Genomic DNA, 24,502 nt, shown 5'->3' on the forward strand with positions numbered 1-24,502 from the left:
CCCTCCCTCTCAGTGGTGAGATGAAGTCCCAACCTGGTCCTCCTCAGTAAGACAGCTGATTCTCTCTCTCCCTCCCTCTCAGTGGTGATATGAAGTCCCACCTGGTCCTCCTCAGTAAGACAGCTGATTCTATCTCTCCCTCCCTCTCAGTGGTGATATGAAGTCCCACCTGGTCCTCCTCAGTAAGACAGCTGATTCTATCTGTCTCTCTCTCTCCCTCTCAGTGGTGATATGAAGTCCCACCTGGTCCTCCTCAGTAAGACAGCTGATTCTCTCTCTCCCTCCCTCTCAGTGGTGATATGAAGTCCCACCTGGTCCTCCTCAGTAAGACAGCTGATTCTCTCTCTCCCTCCCTCTCAGTGGTGATATGAAGTCCCACCTGGTCCTCCTCAGTAAGACAGCTGATTCTCTCTCTCCCTCCCTCTCAGTGGTGATATGAAGTCCCACCTGGTCCTCCTCAGTAAGACAGCTGATTCTCTCTCTCCCTCCCTCTCAGTGGTGATATGAAGTCCCACCTGGTCCTCCTCAGTAAGACAGCTGATTCTCTCTCTCCCTCCCTCTCAGTGGTGATATGAAGTCCCACCTGGTCCTCCTCAGTAAGACAGCTGATTCTCTCTCTCCCTCCCTCTCAGTGGTGATATGAAGTCCCACCTGGTCCTCCTCAGTAAGACAGCTGATTCTATCTGTCTCTCTCCCTCCCTCTCAGTGGTGATATGAAGTCCCACCTGGTCCTCCTCAGTAAGACAGCTGATTCTATCTGTCTCTCTCCCTCCCTCTCAGTGGTGATATGAAGTCCCACCTGGTCCTCCTCAGTAAGACAGCTGATTCTATCTGTCTCTCTCCCTCCCTCTCAGTGGTGATATGAAGTCCCACCTGGTCCTCCTCAGTAAGACAGCTGATTCTATCTGTCTCTCTCCCTCCCTCTCAGTGGTGATATGAAGTCCCACCTGGTCCTCCTCAGTAAGACAGCTGATTCTCTCTCTCCCTCCCTCTCAGTGGTGATATGAAGTCCCACCTGGTCCTCCTCAGTAAGACAGCTGATTCTCTGTCTCCCTCCCTCTCAGTGGTGATATGAAGTCCCACCTGGTCCTCCTCAGTAAGACAGCTGATTCTATCTGTCTCTCTCCCTCCCTCTCAGTGGTGATATGAAGTCCCACCTGGTCCTCCTCAGTAAGACAGCTGATTCTATCTGTCTCTCTCCCTCCCTCTCAGTGGTGATATGAAGTCCCACCTGGTCCTCCTCAGTAAGACAGCTGATTCTCTCTCTCCCTCCCTCTCAGTGGTGATATGAAGTCCCACCTGGTCCTCCTCAGTAAGACAGCTGATTCTCTCTCTCCCTCCCTCTCAGTGGTGATATGAAGTCCCACCTGGTCCTCCTCAGTAAGACAGCTGATTCTCTCTCTCCCTCCCTCTCAGTGGTGATATGAAGTCCCACCTGGTCCTCCTCAGTAAGACAGCTGATTCTCTCTCTCCCTCCCTCTCAGTGGTGATATGAAGTCCCACCTGGTCCTCCTCAGTAAGACAGCTGATTCTCTCTCTCCCTCCCTCTCAGTGGTGATATGAAGTCCCACCTGGTCCTCCTCAGTAAGACAGCTGATTCTCTCTCTCCCTCCCTCTCAGTGGTGATATGAAGTCCCACCTGGTCCTCCTCAGTAAGACAGCTGATTCTATCTGTCTCTCTCCCTCCCTCTCAGTGGTGATATGAAGTCCCACCTGGTCCTCCTCAGTAAGACAGCTGATTCTATCTGTCTCTCTCCCTCCCTCTCAGTGGTGATATGAAGTCCCACCTGGTCCTCCTCAGTAAGACAGCTGATTCTATCTGTCTCTCTCCCTCCCTCTCAGTGGTGATATGAAGTCCCACCTGGTCCTCCTCAGTAAGACAGCTGATTCTCTCTCTCCCTCCCTCTCAGTGGTGATATGAAGTCCCACCTGGTCCTCCTCAGTAAGACAGCTGATTCTATCTGTCTCTCTCCCTCTCAGTGGTGATATGAAGTCCCACCTGGTCCTCCTCAGTAAGACAGCTGATTCTATCTGTCTCTCTCCCTCCCTCTCAGTGGTGATATGAAGTCCCACCTGGTCCTCCTCAGTAAGACAGCTGATTCTCTCTCTCCCTCCCTCTCAGTGGTGATATGAAGTCCCACCTGGTCCTCCTCAGTAAGACAGCTGATTCTATCTCTCCCTCCCTCTCAGTGGTGATATGAAGTCCCACCTGGTCCTCCTCAGTAAGACAGCTGATTCTATCTGTCTCTCTCTCTCCCTCTCAGTGGTGATATGAAGTCCCACCTGGTCCTCCTCAGTAAGACAGCTGATTCTCTCTCTCCCTCCTCTCAGTGGTGATATGAAGTCCCACCTGGTCCTCCTCAGTAAGACAGCTGATTCTCTCTCTCCCTCCCTCTCAGTGGTGATATGAAGTCCCACCTGGTCCTCCTCAGTAAGACAGCTGATTCTCTCTCTCCCTCCCTCTCAGTGGTGATATGAAGTCCCACCTGGTCCTCCTCAGTAAGACAGCTGATTCTCTCTCTCCCTCCCTCTCAGTGGTGATATGAAGTCCCACCTGGTCCTCCTCAGTAAGACAGCTGATTCTCTCTCTCCCTCCCTCTCAGTGGTGATATGAAGTCCCACCTGGTCCTCCTCAGTAAGGCAGCTGATTCTATCTTCTCTCCCTCTCAGTGGTGATATGAAGTCCCACCTGGTCCTCCTCAGTAAGACAGCTGATTCTATCTGTCTCTCTCCCCTCCCTCTCAGTGGTGATATGAAGTCCCACCTGGTCCTCCTCAGTAAGGCAAGCTGATTCTATCTGTCTCTCTCCTCCCTCTCAGTGGTGATATGAAGTCCCACCTGGTCCTCCTCAGTAAGACAGCTGATTCTATCTCTCCCTCCCTCTCAGTGGTGATATGAAGTCCCACCTGGTCCTCCTCAGTAAGACAGCTGATTCTATCTGTCTCTCTCTCTCCCTCTCAGTGGTGATATGAAGTCCACCTGGTCCTCCTCAGTAAGACAGCTGATATCTCTCTCTCCCTCCCTCTCAGTGGTGATATGAAGTCCCACCTGGTCCTCAGTAAGACAGCTGATTCTCCTCTCTCCCCTCCTCTCAGTGGTGATATGAATCCCACCTGGTCCTCCTCAGTAAGACAGCGATTCTCTCTCTCCCTCCCTCTCAGTGGTGATATGAAGTCCCACCTGGTCCTCCTCAGTAAGACAGCTGATTCTCTCTCTCCCTCCCTCTCAGTGGTGATATGAAGTCCCACCTGGTCCTCCTCAGTAAGACAGCTGATTCTCTCTCTCCCTCCCTCTCAGTGGTTGAGATGAAGTCCCACCTGGTCCTCCTCAGTAAGGCAGCTGATTCTATCTGTCTCTCCCTCTCAGTGGTGATATGAAGTCCCACCTGGTCCTCCTCAGTAAGACAGCTGATTCTATCTGTGATGGAGACCTGGTGGACAAACAGATACGTTCCAAACAGGCCTGGTCTCTACTGCCCACACAGGTAACACACACCCACACAGGTAACACACACCCACACAGGTAACACACCCACACACACACACACAGGTAACACACACCCACACAGGTAACACACACACACACACACACACAGGTAACACACACACACACACAGGTAACACACCCACACACACAGGTAACACACACACACACAGGTAACACACACACAGGTAACACACACACACACACACACACAGGTAACACACACACAGGTAACACACACACACACACACACACAGGTAACACACACCCACACAGGTAACACACACCCACACAGGTAACACACACACACACACACACACACACAGGTAACACACACACACACACACACAGGTAACACACCCACACACACAGGTAACACACACACACACACACAGGTAACACACACACACACACACAGGTAACACACACACACACACAGGTAACACACACACACACACAGGTAACACACACACACACACACACACACACAGGTAACACACACACACACACACACAGGTAACACACACACACACACACAGGTAACACACACACACACACACACACACAGGTAACACACACACACACACACAGGTAACACACACACACACACACACACACAGGTAACACACACACACAGGTAACACACACACACACACACACAGGTAACACACACACACACACAGGTAAACACACACACACACACAGGTAACACACACACACACACAGGTAACACACACACACACACACACACACACACACACACACACACACACACACACAGGTAACACACACACACACACACACACAGGTAACACACACACACACACAGGTAACACACTCACACACACAGGTAACACACACACACAGGTAACACACACACACACACAGGTAACACACACACACACACAGGTAACACACACACACACACAGGTAACACACACACACACACACACACAGGTAACACACACACACACACACACACACAGGTAACACACACACACACACACACACACACACACACACACACAGGTAACACACACAGGTAACACACACACAGGTAACACACACACACACACACACACACACACACACACAGGTAACACACACCACACACAGGTAACACACACACACACACACACAGGTAACACACACACACACACAGGTAACACACACACACACACAGGTAACACACACACACACACAGGTAACACACACACACACACAGGTAACACACACACACACACAGGTAACACACACACACACACAGGTAACACACACAGGTAACACACACAGGTAACACACACAGGTAACACACACACACACACAGGTAACACACACAGGTAACACACACAGGTAACACACACACACACACAGGTAACACACACACACACACACACAGGTAACACACACACACACACAGGTAACACACACACAGGTAACACACACACACACACACACACACACAGGTAACACACACACACACACACACACACAGGTAACACACACACAGGTAACACACACACACACAGGTAACACACACACAGGTAACACACACACACACACACACACACACAGGTAACACACACACACACACAGGTAACACACACACAGGTAACACACACACACACACAGGTAACACACACACACACACAGGTAACACACACACACACACAGGTAACACACACACACACACAGGTAACACACACACACACACACAGGTAACACACACACACACACAGGTAACACACACACACACACAGGTAACACACACACACACACAGGTAACACACACACACACACAGGTAACACACACACACACACACACACACAGGTAACACACACACACACACACAGGTAACACACACACACACACACACACACACAGGTAACACACACACACACACAGGTAACACACACACACACAGGTAACACACTCACACACACAGGTAACACACACACACACACACAGGTAACACACACACACACACACACAGGTAACACACACACACACACAGGTAACACACACACACACACAGGTAACACACACACACACACAGGTAACACACACACACACACACACACAGGTAACACACACACACAGGTAACACACACACACACACACACACACACACACACACACACAGGTAACACACACACAGGTAACACACACAGGTAACACACACACAGGTAACACACACACACACACACACACAGGTAACACACACACACACACAGGTAACACACACACACACACACACAGGTAAACACACACACACACACAGGTAACACACACACACACACACACAGGTAACACACACACACACACAGGTAACACACACACACACACACAGGTAACACACACACACACACAGGTAACACACACAGGTAACACACACAGGTAACACACACAGGTAACACACACACACACACAGGTAACACACACACACACACAGGTAACACACACACAGGTAACACACACACACACACACACAGGTAACACACACACACACACAGGTAACACACACACACACACACAGGTAACACACACACACACACACACACACACACACACACACAGGTAACACACACACACACACACACACACACACAGGTAACACACACACACACACAGGTAACACACACACAGGTAACACACACACACACACAGGTAACACACACACACACACAGGTAACACACACACACACACACAGGTAACACACACACACACACACAGGTAACACACACACACACACAGGTAACACACACACAGGTAACACACACACACACACAGGTAACACACACAGGTAACACACACACACACACACACAGGTAACACACACACACACACACAGGTAACACACACACACACACAGGTAACACACACACACACACAGGTAACACACACACACACACAGGTAACACACACACAGGTAACACACACACACACACACACAGGTAACACACACACACACACACAGGTAACACACACACACACACACAGGTAACACACACACACACACAGGTAACACACACACACACACACACACACACACAGGTAACACACACACACACACAGGTAACACACACACACACACAGGTGTAACACACACACAGGTAACACACACACACACACACACACACAGGTAACACACACACACACACACACACACAGGTAACACACACACACACACACACACAGGTAACACACACACACACACACACACACACACACACACACACACAGGTAACACACACACACACACACACACACACACACACACACACACACACACACACACACACAGGTAACACACACACACACACACAGGTAACACACACACACACACACAGGTAACACACACACAGGTAACACACACACACACACACAGGTAACACACACACACACACACACAGGTAACACACACACACACACACACACAGGTAACACACACACACACACACAGGTAACACACACACTAACACACACAGGTAACACACACACAGGTAACACACACACACACACACACAGGTAACACACACACACAGGTAACACACACCTGAGGTGTGTCTACAGGGAAAATGAAATGTAACCTTTTTGTGTTTTAACGGTCTGAGACAGTGTGTGTCGTACGTAAGTGTCTGTTTGTGGTTTAAACTGTGTGTGTGTGTGTGTGTGTGTGTGTGTGTGTGTGTGTGTGTGTGTGTGTCAGGCCATCTATTCCAGTGTGTTACCAGGAGAGTTGATGAGTGGTTATATGAAGTCCTTCCCCTCGTTTCCCTCCTGGCTGGGAAAGTTTTCCTCCGGCAATAAACACTCCCGGATCATTCAGGAGCTGGCCTCTCACATGAGCCTCAAGTAAGGCCACACACACACACACACACACACAGGTCACACACACAGGTCACACACACACACACAGGTCACACACACACAGGTCACACACACAGTCAATAAACACTCCCGGATCGTTCAGGAGCTGGCCTCTCACATGAGCCTCAAGTAAGGACACACACACACAGAGTCTGTTTACATGCACAGTAATCATTAGATATCAAACTGATTATCCCATTAGTCATGTAAACACCTTACTGTGATTAATCACTGACACACACACACCACACACACGCAGAGAGTCTGTTTACATGCACAGTAATCATTAGATATTAGACTGATTACGGCAGTAGGCGGATTATCCCATTAGTCATGTCAACACCTTACTGGGATTAATCGTTGTAAATCCTAAATTGGCAGATTAAGACACCTGGTTATCCGAGCCATCTTTTAAAAGTTATCAGGACATGTAAAAACTGTTTAATCGGCGTTCCGGTGTAATTTATCTGAGCGTTCGTGTTCATCAGTTTAGACTCGATCTTGTACGGCGTTGCGTGAAGTGAGTTTCTGATACAGTTGTAACTGATACACACCGGCAGTCTGATCTGGGGTGTATTCATTAGTTGTAACTGATACACACCGGCAGTCTGATCTGGGGTGTATTCATTAGTTGTAACTGATACACACCGGCAGTCTGATCTGGGGTGTATTCATTAGTTGTAACTGATACACACCGGCAGTCTGATCTGGGGTGTATTCATTAGTTGTAACTGATACACACCGGCAGTCTGATCTGGGGTGTATTCATTAGTTGTAACTGATACACACCGGCAGTCTGATCTGGGGTGTATTCATTAGTTGTAACTGATACACACCGGCAGTCTGATCTGGGGTGTATTCATTAGTTGTAACTGATACACACCGGCAGTCTGATCTGGGGTGTATTCATTAGTTGTAACTGATACACACCGGCAGTCTGATCTGGGGTGTATTCATTAGTTGTAACTGATACACACCGGCAGTCTGATCTGGGGTGTATTCATTAGTTGTAACTGATACACACCGGCAGTCTGATCTGGGGTGTATTCATTAGTTGTAACTGATACACACCGGCAGTCTGATCTGGGGTGTATTCATTAGTTGTAACTGATACACACCGGCAGTCTGATCTGGGGTGTATTCATTAGTTGTAACTGATACACACCGGCAGTCTGATCTGGGGTGTATTCATTAGTTGTAACTGATACACACCGGCAGTCTGATCTGGGTGTATTCATTAGTTGTAACTGATACACACCGGCAGTCTGATCTGGGGTGTATTCATTAGTTGTAACTGATACACACCGGCAGTCTGATCTGGGGTGTATTCATTAGTTGTAACTGATACACACCGGCAGTCTGATCTGGGGTGTATTCATTAGTTGTAACTGATACACACCGGCAGTCTGATCTGGGGTGTATTCATTAGTTGTAACTGATACACACCGGCAGTCTGATCTGGGGTGTATTCATTAGTTACTTAATGTTCTGCAACAAGTTTTCTATTGAACATATTCCCTCCCTCTCTCTCCCCCATATTTTACCTCTCCCTCCCCTTCATCCTCTCTCCCCCTCCTCCGTCTCTCTCTCCCCTCCTCCTTCTCTCTCGCTCCCCTTCTCCCTCTCTCTCTCCCCTCCTCCCCCTCTCTCTCCCCTCCTCCCCCCCCCTCTCTCTCTCTCTCTCTCTCTCTCTCTCTCTCTCCTCCCTCTCCCTCCCCTCCTCCTCTCTCCTCCAGGACATTAAGTAGCAGACAGGCAGTGAGCCTGGACTACCTCCCGTACCTCCGCATGGCCCTGTTGTGTCCTCTTCAGAGGCAGGGGGCGGAGGGGGCCGGTCAGGCCGTCCAGCTGTTAGACGACTACCACCTGGTCAGAGAGGATGTGGACAGCCTCATGGAGATCAGCCTCTGGGGGGGGCAGCCTGACCCCTACGCTAAACTAGACCCCAAGGTCAGAGGACGGGGACGGGTGTAATAATGGTGTTAATCTGATTGTAATAATGGTGTTATTGTTAATCTAATCTGTGATTGTAATAATGGTGTCAGACTGGTTGTAATAATGGTGTTAATCTAATCTTTGATTGTAATAATGGTGTTATTGTTAATCTAATCTGCGATTGTAATAATGGTGTTATTGTTCATCTAATCTGTGATTGTAATAATCATGTTAATCTAATCTGTGATTGTAATGATAGTGTTAATCTAATCTGTGATTTTAATAATGGTGTTATTGTTAATCTAATCTGTGATTGTAATAATCGTGTTAATCTAATCTGTGATTGTAACCATGGTGTTAATCTAATCTGTGATTGTAATAATGGTGTTATTGTTCATCTAATCTGTGATTGTAATAATCATGTTAATCTAATCTGTGATTTTAATAATGGTGTTATTGTTAATCTAATCTGTGATTATAATAATGGTGTTATTGTTATCTAATCTGTGATTGTAACCATGGTGTTAATCTAATCTGTGATTGTAACCATGGTGTTAATCTAATCTATGATTGTCATAATGGTGTTATTGTTAATCTAATCTGTGATTGTAACCATGGTGTTAATCTAATCTGATTGTAATAATGGTGTTATTGTTAATCTAATCTGTGATTGTAACCATGGTGTTAATCTAATCTGCGATTGTAATAATGGTGTTATTGTTAATCTAATCTGTGATTGTAATAGTGGTGTCAGACTGGTTGTAATAATGGTGTTGTTAATCTAATCTGTGATTGTAATAATGGTGTTAATCTAATCTGTGATTGTAATGATAGTGTTAATCTAATCTGTGATTTTAATAATGGTGTTATTGTTAATCTAATCTGTGATTGTAACCATGGTGTTAATCTAATCTGTGATTGTAATAATGGTGTTAATCTAATCTGTGATTGTAACCATGGTGTTAATCTAATCTGATTGTAATAATGGTGTTATTGTTAATCTAATCTGTGATTGTAATAATGGTGTTAATCTAATCTGTGATTGTAATAATGGTGTTATTGTTCATCTAATCTGTGATTGTAATAATCGTGTTAATCTGATCTGTGATTGTAACCATGGTGTTAATCTGATCTGTGATTGTAATAATGGTGTTAATCTGATCTGTGATTGTAATAATGGTGTTCATCTGATCTGTGATTGTAATAATCGTGTTCATCTGATCTGTGATTGTAACCATGGTGTTAATCTAATCTGTGATTGTAATAATGGTGTTAATCTAATCTGTGATTGTAACCATGGTGTTAATCTCATCTATGATTGTAATAATGGTGTTATTGTTAATCTAATCTGTTATTGTAACCATGGTGTTAATCTAATCTGATTGTAATAATGGTGTTAATCTAATCTGTGATTGTAACCATGGTGTTAATCTAATCTGCGATTGTAATAATGGTGTTAATCTAATCTGATTGTAATAATGGTGTTATTGTTAATCTGATCTGTGATTGTAATAATGGTGTTAATCTGATCTGTGATTGTAATAATGGTGTTAATCTAATCTGTGATTGAAATAATGGTGTTAATCTGATCTGTGATTGTAACCATGGTGTTAATCTAATCTGTGATTGTAACCATGGTGTTAATCTGATCTGTGATTGTAATAATGGTGTTGATCTGATCTGTGATTGTAATAATGGTGTTAATCTGATCTGTGATTGTAATAATGGTGTTAATCTGATCTGTGATTGTAATAATGGTGTTAATCTGATCTGTGATTGTAATCATGGTGTTAATCTGATCTGTGATTGTAATCATGGTGTTAATCTGATCTGTGATTGTAATAATCATGTTAAACTGATCTGTGCCCAGGTGAAATCAGCGTTCACGAGGGCCTATAACCGGGAGACCCACCTGACACCGTACTCCCTCCAACCAATCAAGAAGGGCCGTCGTGGCGGGGGGGTGGAGGCAGAACCGGGAGGAGAGGGGCAAGAGGAACAGCCTGAGGAAGAGGAGGAGGAGGAAGGTGTTGCAGCTGACACCATGATCAAAGTAAGGAGGAAACACACTTCTCGACGGTCCCCCCCCCCCCCCTCCCCCCATTTTTCTGAAATCATTTACCATTTTTATTTGTTTGCATTTATTGGCGAAGAAATGATGAATTATTGATCGGTCGGCTGCCATCTTCTCTGTTGGTTATAAACGGCTGTTGTAGCATCGATATGAGTCAGAAACATTCATTCTAGTGCGTCAAAATTTACTACAAAAGTGTAAATGGGTTAATTTGGGTTATAAAGTCAGTCTCGTCCAAAACCCGAGTTTGGCCTTTATTTAACCAGGTAGGCTAGTTGAGAACACCTTTATTTAACCAGGTAGGCTAGTTGAGAACACCTTTATTTAACCAGGTAGGCTAGTTGAGAACACCTTTATTTAACCAGGTAGGCTAGTTGAGAACACCTTTATTTAACCAGGTAGGCTAGTTGAGAACACCTTTATTTAACCAGGTAGGCTAGTTGAGAACACCTTTATTTAACCAGGTAGGCTAGTTGAGAACACCTTTATTTAACCAGGTAGGCTAGTTGAGAACACCTTTATTTAACCAGGTAGGCTAGTTGAGAACACCTTTATTTAACCAGGTAGGCTAGTTGAGAACACCTTTATTTAACCAGGTAGACTAGTTGAGAACACCTTTATTTAACCAGGTAGGCTAGTTGAGAACACCTTTATTTAACCAGGTAGGCTAGTTGAGAACACCTTTATTTAACCAGGTAGGCTAGTTGAGAACACCTTTATTTAACCAGGTAGGCTAGTTGAGAACACCTTTATTTAACCAGGTAGGCTAGTTGAGAACACCTTTATTTAACCAGGTAGGCTAGTTGAGAACACCTTTATTTAACCAGGTAGGCTAGTTGAGAACACCTTTATTTAACCAGGTAGGCTAGTTGAGAACACCTTTATTTACCCAGGTAGGCTAGTTGAGAACACCTTTATTTAACCAGGTAGGCTAGTTGAGAACACCTTTATTTAACCAGGTAGGCTAGTTGAGAACACCTTTATTTAACCAGGTAGGCCAGTTGAGAACACCTTTATTTAACCAGGTAGGCTAGTTGAGAACAAGTTCTCATTTACAACTGCGACCTGGCCAAGATAAAGCAAAGCAGTGTGACACAAACAACAACAGAGTTACACATGGAGTAAACAACAACAACAGAGTTACACATGGAGTAAACAACAACAACAGAGTTACACATGGAGTAAACAACAACAACAGAGTTACACATGGAGTAAACAACAACAACAGTTACACATGGAGTAAACAACAACCCAGAGTTACACATGGAGTAAACAACAACACAGAGTTACACATGGAATAAACAACAACACAGAGTTACACATGGAGTAAACAACAACACAGAGTTACACATGGAATAAACAACAACACAGAGTTACACATGGAGTAAACAACAACACAGAGTTACACATGGAGTAAACAACAACCCAGAGTTACACATGGAGTAAACAACAACACAGAGTTACACATGGAATAAACAAAATATACAGTCAATAACACAGTAGAACAAAAAGAAAACAAAAAGTCTATATACCTGGGCTACCCTGGGGTAGTGGTTAGAGTGGAGGGGCGGCAGGGTAGTGGTTAGAGTGGAGGGGCGGCAGGGTAGTGGTTAGAGTGGAGGGGCGGCAGGTAGTCTAGTGGTTAGAGTGGAGGGGCGGCAGGGTAGTGGTTAGAGTGGAGGGGCGGCAGGGTAGTGGTTAGAGTGGAGGGGCGGCAGGGTAGTGGTTAGAGTGGAGGGGCGGCAGGGTAGTGGTTAGAGTGGAGGGGCGGCAGGGTAGTGGTTAGAGTGGAGGGGCGGCAGGGTAGTGGTTAGAGTGGAGGGGCGGCAGGGTAGTGGTTAGAGTGGAGGGGCGGCAGGGTAGTGGTTAGAGTGGAGGGGCGGCAGGGTAGTGGTTAGAGTGGAGGGGCGGCAGGGTAGTGGTTAGAGTGGAGGGGCGGCAGGGTAGTGGTTAGAGTGGAGGGGCGGCAGGTAGTCTAGTGGTTAGAGTGGAGGGCGGCAGGGTAGTGGTTAGAGTGGAGGGGCGGCAGGTAGTCTAGTGGTTAGAGTGGAGGGGCGGCAGGGTAGTGGTTAGAGTGGAGGGGCGGCAGGGTAGTGGTTAGAGTGGAGGGGCGGCAGGGTAGTGGTTAGAGTGGAGGGGCGGCAGGGTAGTGGTTAGAGTGGAGGGGCGGCAGGGTAGTGGTTAGAGTGGAGGGGCGGCAGGTAGTCTAGTGGTTAGAGTGGAGGGGCGGCAGGGTAGTGGTTAGAGTGGAGGGGCGGCAGGTAGTCTAGTGGTTAGAGTGGAGGGGCGGCAGGGTAGTGGTTAGAGTGGAGGGGCGGCAGGGTAGTGGTTAGAGTGGAGGGGCGGCAGGGTAGTGGTTAGAGTGGAGGGGCGGCAGGGTAGTGGTTAGAGTGGAGGGGCGGCAGGGTAGTGGTTAGAGTGGAGGGGCGGCAGGGTAGTGGTTAGAGTGGAGGGGCGGCAGGGTAGTGGTTAGAGTGGAGGGGCGGCAGGGTAGTGGTTAGAGTGGAGGGGCGGCAGGTAGTCTAGTGGTTAGAGTGGAGGGGCGGCAGGGTAGTGGTTAGAGTGGAGGGGCGGCAGGGTAGTGGTTAGAGTGGAGGGGCGGCAGGTAGTCTAGTGGTTAGAGTGGAGGGGCGGCAGGGTAGTGGTTAGAGTGGAGGGGCGGCAGGGTAGTGGTTAGAGTGGAGGGGCGGCAGGGTAGTGGTTAGAGTGGAGGGGCGGCAGGGTAGTGGTTAGAGTGGAGGGGCGGCAGGGTAGTGGTTAGAGTGGAGGGGCGGCAGGTAGCCTAGTGGTTAGAGTGGAGGGGCGGCAGGTAGCCTAGTGGTTAGAGTGGAGGGGCGGCAGGGTAGTGGTTAGAGTGGAGGGGTGGCAGGTAGCCTAGTGGTTAGAGTGGAGGGGCGGCAGGTAGCCTAGTGGTTAGAGTGGAGAGGAGGCAGGTAGCCTAGTGGTTAGAGGAGGCAGGTAGTCTAGTGGTTAGAGTGTAGAGGAGGCAGGTAGTCTAGTGGTTAGAGTGGAGGGGCGGCAGGGTAGTGGTTAGAGTGGAGGGGCGGCAGGGTAGTGGTTAGAGTGGAGGGGCGGCAGGGTAGTGGTTAGAGTGGAGGGGCGGCAGGGTAGTGGTTAGAGTGGAGGGGCGGCAGGTAGCCTAGTGGTTAGAGTGGAGGGGCGGCAGGTAGCCTAGTGGTTAGAGTGGAGGGGCGGCAGGGTAGTGGTTAGAGTGGAGGGGCGGCAGGTAGCCTAGTGGTTAGAGTGGAGAGGAGGCAGGTAGCCTAGTGGTTAGAGTGTAGAGGTGGCAGGGTAGCCTAGTGGTTAGAGTGTAGAGGAGGCAGGTAGACTAGTGGTTAGAGTGTAGAGGAGGCAGGTAGCCTAGTGGTTAGAGTGGAGGGGCGGCAGGTAGCCTAGTGGTTAGAGTGGAGAGGAGGCAGGTAGCCTAGTGGTTAGAGGAGGCAGGTAGTCTAGTGGTTAGAGTGTAGAGGAGGCAGGTAGTCTAGTGGTTAGAGTGTAGAGGAGGCAGGTAGCCTAGTGGTTAGAGTGGAGGGGCGGCAGGTAGCCTAGTGGTTAGAGTGTAGAGGAGGCAGGTAGTCTAGTGGTTAGAGTGGAGGGGCGGCAGGTAGTCTAGTGGTTAGAGTGTAGAGGAGGCAGGTAGCCTAGTGGTTAGAGTGTAGAGGAGGCAGGTAGCCTAGTGGTTAGAGTGTAGAGGAGGCAGGTAGTCTAGTGGTTAGAGTGTAGAGGAGGCAGGTAGTCTAGTGGTTAGAGTGTAGAGGAGGCAGGTAGACTAGTGGTTAGAGTGTAGAGGAGGCAGGTAGCCTAGTGGTTAGAGTGTAGAGGAGGCAGGTAGTCTAGTGGTTAGAGTGTAGAGGCGGCAGGTAGACTAGTGGTTAGAGTGTAGAGGTGGCAGGTAGTCTAGTGGTTAGAGTGGAGAGGAGGCAGGTAGCCTAGTGGTTAGAGTGGAGAGGAGGCAGGTAGACTAGTGGTTAGTGTAGAGGAGGCAGGTAGCCTAGTGGTTAGAGTGTAGAGGAGGCAGGTAGCCTAGTGGTTAGAGTGTAGAGGAGGCAGGTAGCCTAGTGGTTAGAGTGGAGGGGCGGCAGGGTAGACTAGTGGTTAGAGTGTAGAGGAGGCAGGTAGCCTAGTGGTTAGAGTGGTTGGACTAGTAACCGGAAGGTTGCAAGTTCAAACCCCCGAGCTGACAAGGTACAAATCTGTCGTTCTGCCCCTGAACAGGCAGTTAACCCACTGTTCCTAGACCAGTTAACCCACTGTTCCTAGACCAGTTAACCCACTGTTCCTAGACCAGTTAACCCACTGTTCCTAGACCAGTTAACCCACTGTTCCTAGACCAGTTAACCCACTGTTCCTAGACCAGTTAACCCACTGTTCCTAGACCAGTTAACCCACTGTTCCTAGACCAGTTAACCCACTGTTCCTAGACCAGTTAACCCACTGTTCCTAGACCAGTTAACCCACTGTCCCTAGACCAGTTAACCCACTGTTCCTAGACCAGTTAACCCACTGTTCCTAGACCAGTTAACCCACTGTTCCTAGACCAGTTAACCCACTGTTCCTAGACCAGTTAACCCACTGTTCCTAGACCAGTTAACCCACTGTTCCTAGACCAGTTAACCCACTGTTCCTAGACCAGTTAACCCACTGTTCCTAGACCAGTTAACCCACTGTTCCTAGACCAGTTAACCCACTGTTCCTAGACCAGTTAACCCACTGTTCCTAGACCAGTTAACCCACTGTTCCACTGTTCCTAGACCAGTTAACCCACTGTTCCTAGACCAGTTAACCCACTGTTCCTAGACCAGTTAACCCACTGTTCCTAGACCAGCTAACCCCACTGTTCCTAGACCAGTTAACCCACTGTCCCTAGACCAGTTAACCCACTGTTCCTAGATCAGTTAACCCACTGTTCCTAGACCAGTTAACCCACTGTTCCTAGACCAGTTAACCCACTGTTCCTAGACCAGTTAACCCACTGTTCCTAGACCAGTTAACCCACTGTTCCTAGACCAGTTAACCCACTGTTCCTAGACCAGTTAACCCACTGTTCCTAGACCAGTTAACCCACTGTTCCTAGACCAGTTAACCCACTGTTCCTAGACCAGTTAACCCACTGTTCCTAGACCAGTTAACCCACTGTTCCTAGACCAGTTAACCCACTGTTCCTAGACCAGTTAACCCACTGTCCCTAGACCAGTTAACCCACTGTTCCTAGACCAGTTAACCCACTGTTCCTAGACCAGTTAACCCACTGTTCCTAGACCAGTTAACCCACTGTTCCTAGACCAGTTAACCCACTGTTCCTAGACCAGTTAACCCACTGTTCCTAGACCAGTTAACCCACTGTTCCTAGACCAGTTAACCCACTGTTCCTAGACCAGTTAACCCACTGTTCCTAGACCAGTTAACCCACTGTTCCTAGACCAGTTAACCCACTGTTCCACTGTTCCTAGACCAGTTAACCCACTGTTCCTAGACCAGTTAACCCACTGTTCCTAGACCAGTTAACCCACTGTTCCTAGACCAGTTAACCCACTGTTCCTAGACCAGTTAACCCACTGTTCCTAGACCAGTTAACCCACTGTTCCTAGACCAGTTAACCCACTGTTCCTAGACCAGTTAACCCACTGTTCCTAGACCAGTTAACCCACTGTCCCTAGACCAGTTAACCCACTGTTCCTAGACCAGTTAACCCACTGTTCCTAGACCAGTTAACCCACTGTTCCTAGACCAGTTAACCCACTGTTCCTAGACCAGTTAACCCACTGTTCCTAGACCAGTTAACCCACTGTTCCTAGACCAGTTAACCCACTGTTCCTAGACCAGTTAACCCACTGTTCCTAGACCAGTTAACCCACTGTTCCTAGACCAGTTAACCCACTGTTCCTAGACCAGTTAACCCACTGTTCCTAGACCAGTTAACCCACTGTTCCACTGTTCCTAGACCAGTTAACCCACTGTTCCTAGACCAGTTAACCCACTGTTCCTAGACCAGTTAACCCACTGTTCCTAGACCAGCTAACCCCACTGTTCCTAGACCAGTTAACCCACTGTCCCTAGACCAGTTAACCCACTGTTCCTAGATCAGTTAACCCACTGTTCCTAGACCAGTTAACCCACTGTTCCTAGACCAGTTAACCCACTGTTCCTAGACCAGTTAACCCACTGTTCCTAGACCAGTTAACCCACTGTTCCTAGACCAGTTAACCCACTGTTCCTAGACCAGTTAACCCACTGTTCCTAGACCAGTTAACCCACTGTTCCTAGACCAGTTAACCCACTGTTCCTAGACCAGTTAACCCACTGTTCCTAGACCAGCTAACCCACTGTTCCTAGACCAGTTAACCCACTGTTCCTAGACCAGCTAACCCCACTGTTCCTAGACCAGTTAACCCACTGTCCCTAGACCAGTTAACCCACTGTTCCTAGATCAGTTAACCCACTGTTCCTAGACCAGTTAACCCACTGTTCCTAGACCAGTTAACCCACTGTTCCTAGACCAGTTAACCCACTGTTCCTAGACCAGTTAACCCACTGTTCCACTGTTCCTAGACCAGTTAACCCACTGTTCCTAGACCAGTTAACCCACTGTTCCTAGACCAGTTAACCCACTGTTCCTAGACCAGTTAACCCACTGTTCCTAGACCAGTTAACCCACTGTTCCTAGACCAGTTAACCCACTGTTCCTAGACCAGTTAACCCACTGTTCCACTGTTCCTAGACCAGTTAACCCACTGTTCCTAGACCAGTTAACCCACTGTTCCTAGACCAGTTAACCCACTGTTCCTAGACCAGTTAACCCACTGTTCCTAGACCAGTTAAACCCACTGTCCCTAGACCAGTTAACTCACTGTTCCTAGACCAGTTAACCCACTGTTCCTAGACCAGTTAAACCCCACTGTTCCTAGACCAGTTAACCCACTGTCCTAGACCAGTTAACCCACTGTTCCTAGACCAGTTAACCCACTGTTCCACTGTTCCTAGACCAGTTAACCCACTGTTTCCTAGACCAGTTAACCCACTGTTCCTAGACCAGTTAACCACTGTTCCTAGACCAGTTAACCCACTGTTCCTAGACCAGTTAACCCACTGTTCCTAGACCAGTTAAACCCACTGTTCCTAGACCAGCTAACCCACTGTTCCTAGACCAGTTAACCCACTGTTCCTAGACCAGTTAACCCCACTGTTCCTAGACCAGTTTAACCCACTGTTCCTAGATCAGTTAACCCACTGTTCCTAGACCAGTTAACCCACTGTTCCTAGACCAGTTAACCCACTGTTCCTAGACCAGCTAACCCCACTGTTCCTAGACCAGTTAACCCACTGTCCTAGACCAGTTAACCCACTGTTCCTAGATCAGTTAACCCACTGTTCCTAGATCAGTTAACCCACTGTTCCTAGACCAGTTAACCCACTGTTCCTAGACCAGTTAACCCACTGTTCCTAGACCAGTTAACCCACTGTTCCTAACAGTTAACCCACTGTTCCTAGACCAGTTAACCCACTGTTCTAGACCAGTTAACCCACTGTTCCTAGACCATTAACCCACTGTTCCTAGACCATCTACCCACTGTTCCTAGACCAGTTAACCCACTGTTCCACTGTTCCTAGACCAGTTAACCCACTGTTCCTAGACCAGTTAACCCACTGTTCTAGACCAGTTAACCCACTGTTCCTAGACCAGTTAACCCACTGTTCTAGACCAGTTAACCCACTGTTCCTAGACCAGTTAACCCACTGTTCCACTGTTCCTAGACCAGTTAACCCACTGTTCCTAGACCAGTTAACCCACTGTTCCTAGACCAGTTAACCCACTGTTCCTAGACCAGTTAACCCACTGTCCCTAGACCAGTTAACTCACTGTTCCTAGACCAGTTAACCCACTGTTCCTAGACCAGTTAACCCCACTGTTCCTAGACCAGTTAACCCACTGTTCCTAGACCAGTTAACCCACTGTTCCTAGACCAGTTAACCCAACTGTTCCACTGTTCCTAGACCAGTTAACCCACGTTCCTAGACCAGTTAACCCCACTGTTCCTAGACCAGTTAACCCACTGTTCCTAGACCCAGTTAACCCCCACTGTTCCTAGACCAGTTAACCCACTGTTCCTAGACCAGTTAACCCACTGTTCCTAGACCAGTTTAACCCACTGTTCCTAGACCAGTTAACCCACTTTCCTAGACCAGTTTAACCCCACTGTTCTAGACCAGTTACCCACTGTTCCTAGACCAGTTAACCACACTGTTCCTAGACCAGTTAACCCACTGTTCCTAGACCAGTTAACCCACTGTTCCTAGCACAGTTAACCCCAAGTTCCTAGACCAGTTAACCCACTGTTCCTAGACCAGTTAACCACTGTTCCTAGACCAGTTAACCCACTGTTCCTAGAACAGTTTAACCCCACTGTTCCTAGACCAGTTAACCCACTGTTCCTAGACCAGTTAACCCACTGTTCCTAGACCAGTTTAACCCACTGTTCCTAGACCAGTTAACCCACTGTTCCTAGACCAGTTTAACCCACTGTTCCTAGACCAGTTAACCCACTGTTCCTAGACCAGTTAACCCACTGTTCCTAGACCAGTTAACCCCCACTGTTCCTAGACCAGTTAACCCCACTGTTCCTAGACCAGTTAACCCACTGTTCCTAGACCAGTTAACCCACTGTTCCTAGACCAGTTAACCCACTGTTCCTAGACCAGTTAACCCACTGTTCCTAGACCAGTTAACCCACTGTTCCTAGACCAGTTAACCCCATTGTTCCTAGACCAGTTAACCCACTGTTCCTAGACCAGTTAACCCACTGTTCCTAGATCAGTTAACCCACTGTTCCTAGACCAGTTAACCCACTGTTCCTAGACCAGTTAACCCCACTGTTCCTAGACCAGTTAACCACTGTTCCTAGGCCAGTTAACCCCACTGTTCCTAGACCAGTTACCCCACTGTTCCTAGACCAGTTAACCCACTGTTCCTAGACCAGTTAACCCACTGTTCCTAGGCCGTCATTGAAAATAAGAATTTGTTCTTAAATGACTTGCCTAGTTAAATAAAGGCCCCAATTTTGTTTTTAAATACGGTTTGTGCAAATTAGGTCAAATGAGGTAAGTTAAGGAAATAAATAGGCCATGGTGGCGAAGTAATTACAATATAGCAATTAAACACTGGAATGGTAGATCGGCAGAAGATGGATGTGCAGGTAGAGATACTGGGGTGCAAAGGAGTAAGATAAATAAATACCAGTATGGGGATGAGAGATAGATAGATGAGCTATTATAGATGGGCTATTTATAGATGGGCTATTTATAGATGGGCTATTTATAGATGGGCTATTTATAGATGAGCTATTTACAGATGGGCTATTTACAGATGGGCTATTTATAGATGGGCTATTTATAGATGGGCTATTTATAGATGGGCTATTTATAGATGGGCTATTTATAGATGGGCTATTTATAGATGGGCTATTTATAGATGGGCTATTTATAGATGGGCTATTTATAGATGGGCTATTTATAGATGGGCTATTTATAGGTGGGCTATGTACAGGAGCAGTGATCTGTGAGCTGCTCTGACAGCTGGTGCTTAAAGCTAGTGAGGGAGATGTGAGTCTCCAGCTTCAGTGATTTTTGCAGTTTGTTCCAGTCAGCGGCAGCAGAGAACTGGAAGGAGAGGCGAACAAAGGAGGAATTGGCTTTGGGGAGTGACCAGTGAGATATACCTGCTGGAGTGCGTGCTACGGGTGTGTGCTGCTATGGTGACCAGCGAGCTGAGATGGGGCGGGGTTTTACCTAGCAGAGACTTGATTAGTGACTTGACTTGTTTTGATTACAATCACGCTTTACCTGTTAACATGTGGTAGCACTGTGTTGTCTGGGAAAAAGACTGGGCGAGTTTGCTTTGCATGCTATGCTAGCATAGTTTAACAAAAGGTCAGGGACAAGCTATGCTAGGTAGCTGCTGTCAGCTTGGCTAAACACAAGGTAAAGGCCAAGCTATGCTAGCTAGCTGCTGTCAGTTTGGCTAAACACAAGGCCAAGCTATGCTAGCTAGCTGCTGTCAGCTGGGCTAAACACAAGGTCAAGGCCAAGCTATGCTAGCTAGCTGCTGTCAGTTTGGCTAAACACAAGGCCAAGCTATGCTAGGTAGCTGCTGTCAGCTGGGCTAAACACAAGGTCAAGGCCAAGCTATGCTAGCTAGCTGCTGTCAGTTTGGCTAAACACAAGGTCAGGGCCAAGCTATGCTAGCTAGCTGCTGTCAGCTTGGCTAAACACCCTCCCACAGGACGCCAGTGGTCTCTTCCAGGATAACAACCCCCCCATCCCAGAGGACACTAGTGTCTCTTCCAGGATAACAACCCCCCCCCCCCCCCCCCATCCCACAGGACACCAGTGGCCTCTTCCAGGATAACACCCCCCATCCCACAGGACACCAGTGGTCTCTTCCAGGATAACAACCCCCCCCCCCTATCCCACAGGACGCCAGTGGTCTCTTCCAGGATAACACCCCCCATCCCACAGGACACCAGTGGTCTCTTCCAGGATAACACCCCCCCCCCCATCCCACAGGACACCAGTGGTCTCTTCCAGGATAACACCCCCCCCCCCATCCCACAGGACACCAGTGGTCTCTTCTAGGATAACACCCCCCATCCCACAGGACACCAGTGGTCTCTTCCAGGATAACACCCCCCATCCCACAGGACACCAGTGGTCTCTTCCAGGATAACACCCCCCCATCCCACAGGACACCAGTGGTCTCTTCCAGGATAACACCCCCCCCCCATCCCACAGGACACCAGTGGTCTCTTCCAGGATAACACCCCCCCCATCCCACAGGACACCAGTGGTCTCTTCCAGGATAACAACCCCCCATCCCACAGGACACCAGTGGTCTCTTCCAGGATAACACCCCCCATCCCACAGGACACCAGTGGTCTCTTCCAGGATAACAACCCCCCCCCATCCCATCCCACAGGACACCAGTTGTCTCTTCCAGGATAACACCCCCCATCCCACAGGACACCAGTGGTCTCTTCCAGGATAACACCCCCCATCCCACAGGACACCAGTGGGCTCTTCCAGGATAACACCCCACATCCCACAGGACACCTGTTGGGTTTCCTTTATCTTGGTGTTTACATTACGTTGGGGTTTCCTTTATTTTGGCAGTTACCTGTACATACTGTATAGTGTGTATACACACACACACACACAAACCCGTGTGTACACACACACACACACACACACACATTCTTGTTCAGAAAGATGGACAATCCATTCCTTGGCCTGACTATAGCGCTGGTGATTTTTTAAATCGGGTAATAACTTTACTTTTCTCTCTTCCTCTCACTCCCCCCATTTCTCCCATTTCTCCCCTGTTTCTCCCTCCCTCTCCTCTCGGTTTCTCCCTCTCCTCTCGGTTTCTCCCTCTCCCCTGTTTCTCCCCCCTCCCCTGTTTCTCCCTCTCCCCTGTTTCTCCCCCCTCCCCTCTCCTCCCCTGTTTCTCCCTCTCCCCTGTTTCTCCCCCCTCCCCTCTCCTCCCCTGTTTCTCCCTCTCCCCTGTTTCCCCCCCCCTCCCCTCTCCTCCCCTGTTTCTCCCTCTCCCCTGTTCCCCTCCCCTCTCCTCCCCTGTTTCTCCCTCTCCCCTGTTTCTCCCCCCTCCCCTCTCCTCCCCTGTTTCTCCCTCTCCCCTGTTTCTCCCTCTCCCCTGTTTCTCCCCCCCTCCCCTCTCCTCCCCTGTTTCTCCCCCTCTCCTCCCCTGTTTCTCCCTCTCCCCTGTTTCTCCCTCTCCCCTGTTTCTCCCCCCCTCCCCTCTCTCCTCCCCTGTTTCTCCCTCTCCCCTGTTTCTCCCCCTCCCCTGTTTCTCCCCCCTCCCCTCTCCTCCCCTGTTTCTCCCCCTCTCCTCCCCTGTTTCTCCCCCTCTCCTCCCCTGTTTCTCCCTCTCCCCTGTTTCTCCCTCCCTCTCCTCTTCACAGTTGAAGAAGACCAAACCCTCCAAGGAGCCCAAGAAGGAGAAGACAACAGCCGGGGATTCTGGGAAGGGAAAGGGCAAAGGCAAGGGCAAAGCCAGGAAGTGACCCCTAACCTCTCAGATAACTGCCCCCCCCCCCCCCCCCCCCAAAAAAGCGAACTGTACAACACCTCTTCTCTGACGTTCTGAAGAACAAACTCCTAAACGGTTTGCCCACCACCTACCTGGTCTTATCACCGTGGCGACCGGAGACTGAACCCTCGCTCTCTTCTTGGACCCCTTTAAACTTAGGATGTGCATTCCAAAGGGGACCCTATTCCCTATATAGTGGCACTACTTTAGACCAGAGTCCCATAGGGCCCTGGGTATAAAGTAGTGCACTACTTTTGACCAGTCCCATAGGGCCCTGGGTATAAAGTAGTGCACTATGCATAGGGCCCTGGGTATAAAGTAGTGCACTACTTTTGACCAGTCCCATAGGGCCCTGGGTATAAAGTAGTGCACTATGCATAGGGAATAGGGTCCGCTTTGGGACTTTACTACATCTTGTTAGCGCTGTGGATTTGGAAAGGTCTGAATGATAACTGTGTGTGTGTGTGTGTGTGTGTGTCATGTAAATATGTACCTTGTAGTATATAAAGATGCTGTTGCTTTCTACTGCTCATCGTAGACGGGACCTTTCTGGTCTGAACCGTCGAGACCAACGGATGGATCAGTGAACGGCAGAATAGTTCATTTTTTTTTTGTTGTTGTAAAGATTTTCACTGATAAATGACGGCTGTATTTACGGTATTGTGGTTGTGGTGTGTTTTCTTTCTCTCTGTTTATGGTTGAAATACAGTAATATTTATAATTTATATAATGTACATCATCTGCATGGGTGAGGTATGTTTAGTTCAAATGATCAATTAGTGGTGTGTGTATGTACAGCACCAGGCAAAAGGTTTAGAACGCCTACTCATTCAAGGGTTTTTATTTTTTACTATTATTGAGATGCACCCCTAGGAGACAGAACTAGACTATTGAGATGCACCCCTAGGAGACAGAACTAGACTATTGAGATGCACCCCTAGGAGACAGAACCAGACTATTGAGATGCACCCCTAGGAGACCAGACTATTGAGATGCACCCCTAGGAGACAGAACTAGACTATTGAGATGCACCCCTAGGAG

The 24,502-nt window shown here is 48.3% G+C and overlaps 1 pseudogene; it reads left to right on the forward strand.

Moving 5' to 3' along the window:
- LOC116360085 (replication factor C subunit 1-like) overlaps positions 1-24,121 on the forward strand; it is a 50,815-nt pseudogene extending 26,694 nt beyond the window's left edge.
- Positions 24,122-24,502: the final 381 nt, after the last annotated feature.

This window comes from Oncorhynchus kisutch, unplaced genomic scaffold, assembly GCF_002021735.2.
Source record: "Oncorhynchus kisutch isolate 150728-3 unplaced genomic scaffold, Okis_V2 Okis07a-Okis12b_hom, whole genome shotgun sequence".
In the NCBI taxonomy this organism is placed as follows: Eukaryota; Metazoa; Chordata; class Actinopteri; order Salmoniformes; family Salmonidae; genus Oncorhynchus; species Oncorhynchus kisutch.